Genomic DNA, 6,221 nt, shown 5'->3' on the forward strand with positions numbered 1-6,221 from the left:
CCCACCCCCTACCAGGCACCGAAATCCCACCCACCCTCGGCTCAAGCCCAGCCTCCAGGAAGCCTTCCCGACTGCCCTGCGGCACCGAGCCTGTGTCCTCTGGTTGCCCCGAGGGACCCCAGCGCCCCCGCCACGGTAAGGGGCTGTTCTGCCGTGGATCCCCGCGCGTCTGCTGGTCCCCACCCCGCCATCGGCCCGCAGCCCCGCGGCCCACGTGCGGCCAGGCTGGGGCCTCCCTCGGAGGTGCTGGCGCCGGCGAGGCCGATTGGAGTTGGAGACTGCGCGTGAGCGCCCGAGAGCCCGTCTGCCCTTGCGTCGGTCGTGGGCCCGCGCTTCTGACCCTGGGCCTCCGCTCCGGCCTCGGTGTGGAAGCGGGCAGGGGAGCGGCGCCCTGCGTCCGGAGGTCTGCGCCCTGCGCGGTGGGTGGAGAAGCCAAGAGGAGTCTTTGCCTCCCCCGGCCCTTGGTGCCCCCTGGCGGCCGGCGCGCTCACTGCACCCCTGCCCGCTTTCCGGGAGCGCGGGAGGAAAATCCAAAAACCAGGCCTTGCGGCGCCGGCCAAGCGAGGGCTCGACCCCGTCCGACCCAGAGGAGTAGCTCTGTCACAGCTGCCCACGGCCGGAGTCTTGGGGTAGCGGGGCCGAGCTCCTGGTGGAAAGCTTCCCGTGGATCCTCCGGGCGTGGGGACATGGGAGTCTGTGGGGGGCGGAGATGACCTCGGAGACCCTGACCTAGGAAGCTCGGCCGCGCACGCCGCGCCCTGCAGGCCAGAATCCCAAGGACGCTCTGAGCGGTTGGTGCAGCCATTGCAACGCGGTGGCGCACGCCTGTGATCCCAGCACTGTGGGAGGCCGAGGCGCGAGGATTGCTTGGGGCCAGGAGTTCAAGACCAGCTTCAACACAGTGAGACCCTTGTCTCTACCAACAGCAACAAAAAGTACCCTTTTCTTACAAAACAAATCGAGTGAAATCCTGCTCTGAGGCCCACATTGTAGAGTTGCTGTCGAGGACTGTGGGGGAGGCGGAAAGTTGCCGACGGGCTCCTGAGAGTGACTGAGCAGGGGGCTTTGGTAACAGGTCCCTGGGGAGATAAGAGATGGACCCAGGACAGAAATCAGAATGCAGGACTTGGAATGCAAGCTCCCCATGGCAGGGACGGGACGCGAGGTAGGTGGGAAGAGCAATGCACGATGCGGGAGACGCCACCGTGCTTGTGGGAAGGGCAAGGCCACCATACTTGGCAAGGAATGCGGAGTTGGGGCTCCCCGTGACAGGGAGGGAGGAGGTGGGAGGAAGCGTCAGGGACTAGGGGAGCAGCGAGGAGGAGCCTGGCCATGCATTGCCTTTCCAGGTGCCCGCCAGAGGGCGCGCCAGCCCTCAAATAAAGATCTGAAGGCTCACAGTCGCAGTTCTGCCCAGATGACCCCATCTCTGGCCTTTGTGTTGGCCCACTGGGTGCTGGGGCCCCACCCGCCATTTGACTACAGCTGCCCATAGCCTCCGGGCTGGGGCACCTGCAGCTGAGTGGCTCTTCTAGGGGAGCAAAGGGAAGAAAACCACCAGCTAAACTGCCTGGAGTTTCCTAGCTAAAGGGGAAGAAGGAAAAATGCTGTTGGGATTTGCAGGGCCCCTAACTCATGACCCCATGTCTGGTTTTGGGTCTTTCTTATAAAATACACTTAACATGAAATTTAACATTTTAGCTTTTTTTTTTTTTCCCCCGAGGCGGAGTCTCACTCTGTTGCCCAGGCTGGAGTGCAGTGGCCGGATTTCGGCTCACTGCAACCTGTGCCTCCCGGGTTCAAGTGATTCTCCTGCCTCAGCCTCCTGAGTAGCTGGGATTACAGGTGCCCACCACCATGCCCAGCTCATCTTAGCTATGTTAAAGTGTACAATTCAGTGGCATTAGTTACATCACAATGTTGTACAACCATCACCACCCTCTAGTTTCAGAACTTTTTTGTCACCCCAAAAGGAATTCCAGACCCACAAAGCAATGGCGTCCCACTCCCCTTTGCCAGCCCCTGGCAACCACTCACCTGCTTTCTGTCTCTAAGGATTGGCCCTTTCTGGATATTTCATGTAGATAGAATCATACAGTATTGGCCTTTTGTGTCTGGCTTATTTCACGTAGCGTAATATTTTCAGGTTCACCCTTGTGGTAGCGTGTATCAGAGCTTCATTCTGTTTGATGGCTGAGTAATGCTTCATTGTATGGTTACACCACATTTTGTTGATCCATTCTTCAGTTGGTGGACACTTGGGTGGTTTCTTTTTGGCTATTGTGAATAATGCTTCTGTGAACACTGGTGTACAAGAAATGTTTAAGTCCCTGTTTTCCAGTTTTGGGGCATATACTTATGAGTGGAGCTGCTGGGTCAGATGTTTAACTCTGAGGAGCTACCAAACTGTTTTTCACCATGGCTGCCCCATGGCATTCCTATCAGCAACATAGGAGGGTTCCACTTTCCCAACGTTCTCACGGAAATTTGTGATTTTCTGTGGTTTTGGTGGCTGTCATCGCCATCCTGGGGTGTGTGAAGTCATCTATTGCATGTGGCTTTGGTGTGCATTTCCCGGATGACTGTTGATGTGGAGCATCTTTTAGCTGGGTCCCAGCCTCCAGTCTTGTTCCCTCCCCCGCAGTCGATCCATAGAAGAACAGGCCAAGTCCTTCTTCTGAAACCCAACTCTGATTATGTCTCCCCAGCTCAGAACCACCCCCAAATGCCTTCCAACTCTCTCTGGAAAGGAGGACACATTCCTGCCCACCCTGCCTCCAGAACACACACCCTCTGTGCTCCAGCACCTAGGATATTCTCCTAACTGCTAAAATCCAATCCTTTGCCTCTGCCCTTCTGTCTGCCTGGAACATTCTCCTATGCTCTCTGCTACCCTGCTTCCCCCGCTGAGTCCTTCCATCCTTCCGACCTTACCTACTCCCTATCACCTTTCACTTCCAGGTTATGTGACTTTCTCTGGGCTCACACACCCTGCCCCTCTACAGGCCTCCTCCACCATGTCACTTTCCACTCTAACTTGTAATCTCCAGTTCAATGGTCAGTTTCCCTCAAAGAGGGAATTCCACACGGGTTGTTGTCAGCACTGTGGGCCCAGCCTCGTCTCCTCAGTGCCCAGCACAGCGGGGTCAGTAAGACTGTGCCAACTGACCACGGGAATGGAAAGGTGGTGGGGAAGGGGCACAGGTGTGTTTGATTACTATCATCAGCCCTGTTTGCTTTCTCTGCGTGGAATCAACTTTGCCCTGATTCTGACAGTTTTGGCCAAGGGGGGGGTCCCACCTGTTGCCCACATACACCTGAATTTCAGCTATGGCACATCCTGAGCTCAAGCTGGGTCCCTCTATCCACAGCCAAGGGACAACAGGATGCACTGTCTCTCCATCCAGTTATTTCTAAAGCACCAATTGCCTTTAACTTGCCTCTGGGTTTAAGAACCACGGCTCTCTGACTCTTGCAACTCCTCAGGCTGTCCCCATTTTCACTTCTTTTTTTTTTTTTTTTGAGACGGAGTCTCACCCTGTCACCAGGCTGGAGTGCAGTGATGCGGTCTCGGCTCATGGCAACCTCCGTCTCCCGGGTTCGAGCGATTCTCCTGCCTCAGCCTCCTGAGTAGCTGGGACTACAGGTGCCCAACACCACATGCTAATTTTTGTACTTTTAGTAGAGATGGAGTTTCACCATGTTGGTCAGGCTAGTCTCCAACTCCCGGCCTCAAGTGATCTGCCCACCTTGGCCTCCCAAAGTGCTGGGATTACAGGCGTGAGCCACTGTGCCGGGCTGCCATTTTCACTTTTATTCAAATGTGTCAGTTGAGTCCCCTACCCCCATGTCCCCCAACCCCACCTCCATGTCTTTTCAGCATCAGACACTTCCATTCTTAGCAGTGTATAGTGTCTGGCCCAAGAGTGTACAGAAGCCGCCCTGTCCAGATTGTTGAAGGCAAATGGCTCAGTTCCTTCTGCTCCTCTCCCTGCAGCCTGTAGAGGGCCATGTGGGTTTGTGGAGGCCTGGGCTCAAACCCTTACTCCACCACTTCCTTGCTGTGTGGCCTTGAGCAAATTACTTCAACTCCGCACCTCAGTCTGCTTAAATGTAAGCTTCCCTCCCAGGACAGCTATGAGAGTAGACTACGAGAATTCAGACAAGGCCTGCCAACCGTGATCCAGACCCGATGCCCCTTCTAGAAATATCTTCGAGGAGCTGCCCTCACTCACTATAAGGGCCCTCTCACCAGCCTCACTTTACTTTTTCTCCTCTGAAGCCCCAGAGAATTGCCAACCCTTAGTGAGCATTTACTTTTTAAGAATAAATGTTATTTTTCATTGTACCTTGTCTAAGAATTGAGCGTTTACTTGAAATCCAGCACAGTCAAAGGCCTTATTAACCTCTGGGTCTGACTATAGCTTCAGGAAGGATCTAATCTTGTCAACACCATTTCACAGATGAGAAAACTGAGGCAACGGCTGGTAATCCATGGAAGCTCATACTGCTTGGAGGTGGCAGGCAGGCCTGGGGTTCTCACCACCATGTGTCCTGCGTCTGCTTAGGCCCAGGATGCTGTCCTGTGTCATTTGTTTTCCCTGCAATCTATTTCAGATATTGCCAGTGTCCTGAATTTCATAGACATAAATATGAAAGGTAAAATAATGAAGCTTCAGGAAGAAAACCAAGGAGCATATAGCTTCATGATGTTGGGATCTGCAAACGTTTCCCAAATAAGACTCAAGAATTCACCTTAAAAGATAAACAGTAGAATTAAAATGAAGAATTTTTTTCCAGTTTTTTTTTTTTTTTTCACATGTGCGGAATTTGCAGGTTTGTGACATGGGTGTACATGTGCCATGGTGGTTTGCTGCACTTAGCAACCCATCATCTAGGTTTTAAGCCCTGCATGCATTAGGTGTTTGTCGTAATGCTCTCTCTCCCCTTGCTCCCCACCCACTGACAGGCCCCAGTGTGTGATGTTCCCCTTCCTGTGTCCATGTGTTCTCATTGTTCAGCTCCCACTTATGAGTGAGAACATGCAGTGTTTGGTTTTCTGTTCCTGTTAGTTTACTGAGAATGATGGCTTCTAGCTGCATCCATGTCCCTGCAAAGGACATGAACTCATTTTTTTATGGCTGCAAAATTAAGAATAATTATTCATCCAAAGACACCATTAAAAGGCAAACCACAAACTGGCAGGAGATCATTGCCACATGAGTGTCTGATGAAGGATTCACACTCAGAAGAAAGAACCCCTGTGTTAAGGCTTGCTCATAAACACAGATTTTTAAAAAGTCCTACAGGCCCGGATTTGTAGCCTAGCTTGCTCTTCTGCCCATTTAGGGAGATCTTGGACAAGTCTCTTTGAGGGACTGAGCCCTCGAGTTAATTATCCCATTTCCAAATTTGGGGATAAGACCCGTGCTTTGTGTAGCCTCACTGTTGTGTTTCTTATGAGAATGAAAAAAGAGAGAATGCACCAAAAATGGATCACGTGTCAGGATGGGGATTTATGTGTATGTGGCCCCCTCATCCCTACTCTCAAATTGGAGCTCCTCAAGGACTTGGGCTGGGCCTTAGCCCGATGTCTGTTCCCTGGTACCTGGCACGAGCCTGGCCCAGAATGCATGGAAACATACATGTGACACATGTCATGAATGGAATACATGTGACCCAAGAGTGGGCAAGGAATAGTATTCCTGTATGAGGGAAGCACATGGGCAGAGCATGAGTGTGGAAATGTACAGTTCATTCCATTGGGAGTGAGCTTTGGTGGAAACAGTATAAGCCGGGGAAGAGTGGATGGGGATGGATCTTCCATACCAGGCTCAGGAGTTGGGATTATTGTTAGAGGAACCCTTGCTTACCAGGCCTCTGGTTTAATAAAACATGACTAAAGTGACTCCATCTTGAAGTGAGCAGCTTAATGCTTATGGTCTGAAAATAGCCACATCCAAAGCTGACCACCAATTATAATTACAGAAAATTTATAGCCATGGAGAGCATCTCCCACTAGGCCTGCAGAATGTCCAGGTGTCCTAAGAACACAGCCCACTTTAATTAAGAGTAATGTTAACAAGTGTGTTTAGGCTGAAGGGTTAATGGTCATTGATAGCACCAATAGCCCTTACCTTTAGCGAGCACATCTGTACATTCCAAGTTTAATTACAGCTCCTTATGGTTTCTTTTCTTTTTACTTTTTTTTTTTTTTTTTT

The sequence above is a fragment of the Colobus angolensis genome, unplaced genomic scaffold, assembly GCF_000951035.1.
Source record: "Colobus angolensis palliatus isolate OR3802 unplaced genomic scaffold, Cang.pa_1.0 Scaffold116, whole genome shotgun sequence".
Classification (NCBI taxonomy): Eukaryota; Metazoa; Chordata; class Mammalia; order Primates; family Cercopithecidae; genus Colobus; species Colobus angolensis.